Source organism: Lytechinus pictus, chromosome 4 (genome assembly GCF_037042905.1).
Source record: "Lytechinus pictus isolate F3 Inbred chromosome 4, Lp3.0, whole genome shotgun sequence".
Taxonomy (NCBI): domain Eukaryota; kingdom Metazoa; phylum Echinodermata; class Echinoidea; order Temnopleuroida; family Toxopneustidae; genus Lytechinus; species Lytechinus pictus.
This window is the reverse complement of record NC_087248.1, coordinates 80,425-89,376: the sequence shown is the minus strand read 5'-3', so window position 1 is coordinate 89,376 and position 8,952 is coordinate 80,425. Positions and strand designations below refer to the sequence as shown.

General features: G+C 34.7%; 1 long non-coding RNA gene across 1 annotated transcript; it reads right to left on the bottom strand.

Annotated features, from left to right (window-relative positions):
• Positions 1 to 270: 270 nt before the first annotated feature.
• On the bottom strand, positions 271 to 7,898 carry LOC129259217 (uncharacterized). The gene is made up of 2 exons (XR_008584351.2): positions 7,760 to 7,898; positions 271 to 2,794 (listed from the first exon to the last, which is right to left on the bottom strand). It is a non-coding gene; the product is annotated as an uncharacterized LOC129259217 (long non-coding RNA).
• Between the last annotated feature and the right edge of the window lie 1,054 nt (positions 7,899 to 8,952).

The following is an 8,952-nucleotide window of genomic DNA, read 5'->3' as shown; positions in this document are numbered from 1 at the left end:
TTGAAAATAAACCCCCTCTCCCCTCTCTTTTACCAATATTCCCTCCCTATTTCTGAGTACTTCGTTAGAGACCCTATTCATAAATCATCTCCTATAACATGTATAACCAACCCCCCCCCCCTCTCTCTCTAGCCCCCCCCCCCCCCGCCCTCCCCTTCCACAATTGCTCTGGGAATGCTACAAAATTTTGTGTACAAAATAATACCTTAATCTCCACATCTTTTCTAATCTCTCCTTTAAATGAAGACATCTTTAACAAAACAAATCAAATACTTTTACACTTCAAGCAAAGTCTATTTCATTCCCAATTCAGAAAGATAATTGCAACAATAATTATAAACATGACAAGATGTGTTTTTTTCTATCTGTTGATTCATGCCCTTTACTACACTAATACAATTTATAATTTATTTGTATGACTGTATTCACACAGCAGCAGTAATTTCATGAACTTTAATTTCAAGATTTGGAATGAGTTTAAAACATGTTATTCAATCTCCAATCAAGAGGAACATTTTCTTCATGTTCACAACGAGATCTTAACATATTACAAAGAAAATTAGGGGATAGCTTGAAATTTTGAGATGTTTATGTGCATAAAGTTGAATTTCTAAATAATTATAATATTTCTTCAATTATTTGTGACAGAGGGAAACAAAGTCGACTTTACTATTTAAAGTACTGTTACAACCAAACAAGTTAGAATTTATTTAAAACTATTTCAGCACCTCCTAGAAAAATCTACTAAACATTTTCAAAATGGTGGAAAGAAAATCGGATTGTAAGTTTGAGTAAAAAACGCAAATATTGTTTGGAACTCATTTCAGTACAGCATCAAACCATTAATAAAATTATATCTCAGCAACCATTATCTTCACAGCACTTTTTTTCATAAAATAATACTTGTTTCATAGTAATATTAAGAAATTTCCTACATTAGTCATTTCAATTTGTACAATTAAAAAGCAAGACCACACAGTGAAACAAAGTAAAAGGAGAAAACCCATGAAAAGATCAGGACCCCATCAGAGTCGTGATAGATGCAATCAATTACAACTATGGACGGCCAGCAACATCCCAAATGGAAGTTTGTTCAAAATATCTTCTAGATACGATGTATATTCAGACATCCATCGCTCTCTTGAAAATTCAGTGTGCTCCACTTTGTTTAACAAAGGATATTAGGCACATTTAGAAAAAAAATATGACTATGATGGATTTTGATATAGTTGAGCTTGATCAGATCAATCATTAACTCTTTGCAAGATGGGAACCAGGGCCCCTTTACAAGATCAATACTCAATTAAGATCAAGACCCACAGTTATGTTCATTTTACCCTTGTGATAGTAATCAGATAGAAATCATGATGATTCAGTTTTATGATTTCTAGACAAGCTAAATATTGTAGTACCTTCTGGACTAATACTAGCAGAAATGACAACTGCAATGTTCTAATTTACAGGACATCAAATGCAATCTACCCCATTGGTTTAAAGAGAGCAGTACTTTTACATGTACACATGTAACTGTAATTCTTAAATGACAGAAGTTTTGAATCAAACACAAAGTATGCGTCTAAAATTATTGAAGTAACATTACTTTATTACAGTACATGTTAGTGAATGTTACGTCAACTCGCAAGAGTACACATTTGAACTTCATGCATTAAGTCAAAGGTACAAATCTATAAACAACATAGCTCTCTTTAATTTACGTACAATGCAGTGTTACAAACCGGTGATTGAATTTGAAGTATTACTGCAAGCAATTGCCGGCTCCAAGCATAGGGGAGTCCCCAAATACATGAATTCAAGCTTGATTTGTATAAACTCATCTACAGCTTATATTTGAAGGAGGCTTAATTTATAAAATTTAATATCAAACAAAAGAATTGATCTAGCAAAATCAATGATTTCAAGCAAATATTTCCAGTTTTAAATGACGTTATGAGTCAACATAATCCTGCACACACACCCTGACGCTTGATAGCAATGGAATTTCAAAGATACAAATGAGTATAGGATTACCCGTAATGTTATTATGCTTGAACCAATTGTCTACTGACATCAGATGGTACATGCCTATAAATTACAAATATCAGTAGTCAATAAGGAACTTATTACAAAACAAAAAATATATCCAATGAAAGCAAGAAAAAAACAGTGTGCAGCTCTAACCTCTCCAGATGGCCCTCTTAACAATCACAATGGAAGTGGGAGAGCCCCTGCAGTTGAGGGGGGGGGGTATCTTTTTTTGTTTGCATCTTCCTAGTCACATTTTTTTATTGAAATGTAAAGCAATTTATAGTAAGATTTATGATACATAAACTATTGATTACACTCCCTTTGGCTAATTTGGATTTTTTTTCTGTGAGTAATCAGGGAGTGTTTCACAAAGATTATTTGCATGCATTATAAAACGCATCGATGCATATATGTCAGATCATGCCAGTTAAGAGATATGATACTGTGTATTAATCAATGAGATTACACGTTATTTACTATCATATACCTGCCAGCAGTTTTAGGTTTTGAACTGCTCTAGCAAGGACCTTGCTGTCATTCAGAACTAATGCAGAATGTGACTACTAAGAATGTCCTTGCTGTAAAACCTATAATAATGCATCATATGGTGGCATTATTTTGAATACACATCAAACATGATTTTTATATGTGTTGTGTTGTGTAGCAATGGTGTAGAGTACAGCACCAATCATCAGGTGTAAAGTGAACCGGTGTCTTTCATAAAAGATGTCAACTGCTTCTGCTCAGCTTCAAGTTGTTGAGATACATCCTGAAAAGTGTGGAAGAATAAGACCGATTAACCCATTGCCTACTGGAACCAGATGATCCCTGTATAAAGTCTATGGACATTACAGAATTCAGTAATCAAGAGGTTAAACCCATTACGTACTGGAACCAAGTGGTAACCTGTACAAGATCTATTGGAATTACAGAAATCAGTAGTCAACAGGTTAACCCATTGTCTACTGGAAACAGATGATCCCTGTACAAAGCCTCTGGGAATTACAGAATTCAGAAGTCCACTGGTTAAACAATTGACAGTGAATTGAAGATATAACAAGTGGAACGCCTCTGGCAGTCTCGCCTGCATTACACGATTCAATATAGCAGCAGTACTGACTTTGAAAACAGCTTTTTTATTCACAAAAGAAAACAATATATGATTATAAGATACTACATGTATGTCCGTTGACAAAAAATGACCTTTGACCATGATCATGTGATCTAAGATGTGTGCAACACAATCATTTATACTTGATTACCCTTACATGTACATGTATGTCTATGTTTCATAAACTAGATCCATAAACTTTCTAAGTTATGATACCAATAAAAAAAACTATACACCCTATATGACTAATGTTCATTGACCCTAAATGACCTTTGACCTTTATCATGTGACCTGCAACTCGCACGGGATGTTTAGTGGGTTTACTTGATTACTCTTATGCCTAAGTTTTATGAAATAGTTCCATAAAATAGTAAAGTTACGATGGAAACTCAACAAATACCCCTAACATGCCTAAAGTTCATTGACCGTAAATGACCTTTGACCTCGGTCAGGTGACCTGAAACTTGGGCAGCATGTTCAGTAACACTTCATAACCCTTAATGTGTAAGTTTCATGAACTAGGTCTATATACTTAAAGGTCAAGTCCACCCCAGAAAAATGGGTATTTGAATAAATAGAGAAAAAATCAAATTAGCATAACACTGAAAATGTCATCAAAATCGGATGTAAAATAAGAAAGTTATGACATTTTAAAGTTTTGCTTATTTTTAACAAAACAGTGATATGCACAATTCAGTGTCATGCAAATGAGTCAGTCCATGATGTCCATCACTTACTATTTCTTTTGTTTTTTATTGTTTGAATTATACAATATTTCATTTTTTTACAGATTTGACAATAATGACCAAGTTGACTGAACCATAGATACCGTGTTTACATGTGATCGGCTTTTGGTTCAGAACCGCGAGCCGATACAGAATCGGCTTTTGGGTTTATCTTGCACCGCGTTTACACGCTGCATCGGCTCGTGGTTCACAATCGGCTTTTGGGGCAAAAACCTGAAATGATCCACGCACCAACAATATACGTCATAATAAAGACAACGCTGGATCCGTGCGCTTACAAGTACGTCATAATAGTAAAGAACCTGATTGGTCTTCTCTACTCACTAATGCCCCTTTTGTCTCCTTGTTTCTAGTGTTGCTGTAGCTTGTTTGTGGTCTATATTATGGTTGTTCCACTTTATATGTTTGTCATTTTGCCTCCGACGAAGATTCTGCTAGGATCGAAAGCTTAGGCCCCTTTTTGACTTTCTATAATAGTAAAGAAAATGAAATACGCGCCAATTGCCGATGCAGAATCGGCTTTCTGTTTACACGTAGTAAAAAAGCCGATTCTGAACCTACTACTTTGGTGGTGCAAAATTGCTGATTCCGAACCGAGAGCCGATGCAAGTTAATCGTGTTTACACGCTATGAAAAAGCCGATGCACGATGCTGCATCGGCTCGCGGTTCAGAACCGCGAGCCGATGCAAAAGCCGATCACATGTAAACACGGTAATAGTATCAAACAATGCTAATTTCAGATGTTCAGGGAGGAATTGATCGTTGTTTCACTTGACAATGAGGAGAACATTAGAATATTTCATATAATAAAATACAAAAGAAATAGTGAGTGGATGACATCATCAGTTTCCTCATTTGCATACCGACCAGGATGTGCATATAACTGTTTTGTGAAATTAAGCGAAACTTTAAAATGTCATTGACTCATAACTTTCTTATTCTTCATCCGATTTTGATGAAATTTTTAGTGTTATGCTTGTTGGATTTTTCTCTTTTTATTCAAATCAGCTTTTTGTTGGGGTGGACTTGTTCTTTAAAGTTATGATGACATTTCAAAAACTTAACCTTAGGTTAGGATTTTGATATTGATTCCCCAACATGGTCTATTGTTCATTGACCCTAAATGACCTTTGACCTTGGTCACGTGATCAATAACCAAGGCAGGATGTTCGGTAATACTTGATTACCCATATGGAAAAGCGGCGCTGTAGTCTCGCTCTGCTATGCAGGCGAGACCAAAATGAGAGGAGGGGAAAACCAAAGGAAAGTGATGAATACATAAAACAACAATTCATTAATTGCTGCTGATATTAACACCTCTCCTACATTTGGGGAAATCCACCTCAGTGTACATTACATGTGCATGTGAAACAGTTTGGTGTGCACAAAATATGAAATAAAACATGTTTTAGTGAATTATGTGTTGTGACTTTGAATTATTCGTCATTTTGGTCTGGAGCGCAGTCAAATAAAATTGATAAAAAATAATGGTCTGGTTTACAAATTCTAAACTATAGAATTTGCTGAAAATTTCTGGATATAATCTCCATTTGTAGTCTTCTGCAATACAACCACTTAATTTCATCAAAATACTCTTTTACCAAAAACTCCCTAGAAAAGGTACTAAAGGGAAAATTCAAATAGGTATTAAAAGAAAGATCAACAATTATACCTTGTTTGCAAGATTAAATTTTGGATGACACCCCAAAGTCCCCAATCTAATCAACCTTTACTATTAAAAGCTCTTGACAGGCTTTGGATAATGAAACAAAAAAAGAATCTAATGTAGGGGGCCTATCTAGGAAACATAATGATTCAAAATGAATATTACCTATTATATCCCTTACTTAAGATTGTTGTATTCAGAGTGTACACAAGGAGAAAAAGAATAGTTTTACTACGAAAAACGTTTGCCATGAAATAGTTCATTTTCCTTGCTGACGTCACGCATAGTCCATTTTTTCCCTAGGGAAAAAGTGAACTATACGTTTTTTTACCCCCCCCCACCTCGATTTGCGAGCTGTGCGGCGCGATGCGAGCAGAGCTCTGCTCAGCCTAACGGTACTCTCCACTGCATGCCAAGAGAAACTTTTGGCGAGCTGCACTAACCAGGTGCGCTCGCTGAACAGACGATCCATACGGCAAGGCTTTTTATTTTCTCAACTTCTCAACGATTGTTCTATATCGACTTATTAAACATCGTTTCGCTGTAAAAGTCGGGTATCAACGAAGAATATCGTATGAAGAATACATATGAGTGGAAGGGATATAAAACAAATATACAATGACCCATTTTCGGAACAGGCTAAAACGTATTCGCACTCAGGAACATCACATTGTACTATTCTCCCTCGGGCCGATGGCCCTCGGGAGAATAGTACTATGTGATGTTCCTTCGATGCGAAAAATTTTAGCCAGATCCTCGAGTGTCATTGTATATTTGTATATTATCTTGGAGAGAAAAAATGTCAAGGAGTATTTTGAGTACTATAATAAAATAAAAAAAGAATATCCTCATCGCTATTATTGCGAAACTCCTGCTCTCTCTTTATCTAAAGAGCACCATTATTAATTATAATTTACATAAGAAATGAAATATTCACATGATTGAATATTATGATTAAAGGAATCATATAATACATATGGACTGTTACGAGAGGCATGATTGTTTCTTAAGGCTCAAGGGAATCTTCCTAATCTAACGTTAGATGTAACTTACGCCTATACATGTACAACAAAAATCTCAAATCAAAGCAGTGGCATTATGTTTTAGATCTACATGTTAACTTTAGAGTATATCTTTTATGTACTGAATTCATAATAAGTCTAACTCTCCAAAATAGTGGACTAAAAATGTCAAAATCTAACGTTAAGTTAGTAAAATTAAACGGAACATCAAATGTTAGATCTAAATAACATTTAAAGACTAATAGCTGTTAGGCTTAGTACTGACATTCTGTTTTAACATTATAAAGAGGTAGATCCAACATTGGGCCTATCAAGAATCTGTATTGTCCTATATGTATGTCACGCGCAGGGTGTCTAAAATTTTTAATTAAATTGCGCTCATAATTACGGTATTCATGCGCAATCACCTCAGAAAGAAACATTTTGCATACAATCAAATGGCGATCTCAGCCAAATTTAATTACATGTATGCCCATTACTATGGGGCGGGTCAGGCGGAAATGGGCAGAAAATCTTAACTTTGCCCGACGTCCTTTGTAAACATCCTGGCTTATTGTTTTGCGGGCATGGTATGACCACACTTTGACCAATCAGGAAACAGATTATTCAACATAATTAGAGAGGTTTATAACTGATATAGTATTATTTACCGTAACACTAATAAACACTACTCAATCAAGTTTATGCAACCTAACCCTAGTTTTAGCAGAAAAGGGGACCATGTTACAAAAAAAGTGTGATTAATACAAACACAAACAATCTCAAATATGGAAAGCCATAAGCATCATAATCCTTTGTCTTCTACTCCCTATGAAAGCAGACAGATTCAGACAGATGACATCTACATGTATGCATCCCCAAGGAATGCTGCGTGTATTATTTACCATAAGCACCCCCTGGAATTCTGGAAGGTATGAATAAAATAACCCAAATGACCTTCATTTTGTAGTGAAACCCCTTTTCCCCCTTTTTTTTGCTTTTCAAATTTCTCGGAAACAATATTTTGTAGTGATAAGCTTTTTTTTGGGGGGGGGGAGGTTGCTTTTCAAATTTACACCAGCACCCGACCCCACTAAAAAAAATCCTTCCCAGGGCCCTGCATGTTTGTTATCTATCTTAATAGAGAAAGGGTTATGCATTCTAATGATTTCGCTAAAATATAAAAATAAATAAGAAAACTTGTTTTACCTTTATGTATGGTTGTAGAATAGAGCATGATAATAGAGGCATGAAGGATGCTATGAGAAGAGCTAATGGCTCCCTATCAGATATAAAGGTAACGTAGAGAACACCTGGTAATCGCTTCACTTCACAATAAGTAAGAACTATGGAGAACAATAGAAACAACATTACTCACATAACATATTTCATAAATTGTAGTAGGATGCACAAGTAGAATATTAAATCTAATTTTATTCAACAGAACAGCAACTTAATAAAGGATTAATTGATAATTGTAATCCTCAGACATAAAAAAGTGTTTCTAAGCCAATCAACACCAACAATTTCAATAACATTGACAATAAATAATAACCTCAATAAAGTGACACTGTGTCCAAAGATTTGTACTACTACTAGTAAAAAAAAAAAAAAAACAGAAAAACATTTCAGAGTCGCACAGTTCAATTCACAGAGGTGGTTGGAAATGATACAGATTTCATTTTCATAATTTCAAAATATAATTTCACATGAGCTTATTGGGAAAGGTATATCAGAAAGAAGAAAAAAATAAAAATCAAGAAAAAAGAAAACAATATATTCACAATCCAATCTTAATCACTTTTTTCATACATGTACAGGGGTGTATGCTGTGAAACTGAAAAGTACATTGATGGAAGGCAGGGACACATAATGTTCTACAAACATGAACATTACCCTCATTTTTGTAATCCCTTACTAATTATGATTTTTAAACAGATGAAACCCAAATCTTTCTGAATTGCTTCCGGCATTCAGTCTGCATGCATGGAGTGTACAGCAACAATACTGTTTTTACTGTAGCCTATAGTTGAAAATGATGGATTCAAGCAGCTTAAACAGATAATCCATTTCTCTTATTTGACCTATGCTCATGGCATAAGTGGTTTTTTGGCTCAGGAAAGTCAAAATGAGAAATGCACAGGTGCTTAAATGGCCCATTCACACAAGCTAGAGTTAACGTGATACACAAAACAAACATGTATATCATTACCATTTTATTACATGTATTATAATTATTTACCAATGTACATGTAATTATTACTATACATTATATTGAATAATAGTCATTATTACTATCATTGTTATTATTCATTGTTTGTTTTTTACATTTACCATAATTATGCTATACTATTGCAAATGAAATTATCATTTACATGTAAAACTTACACCAGGCTTCAGGA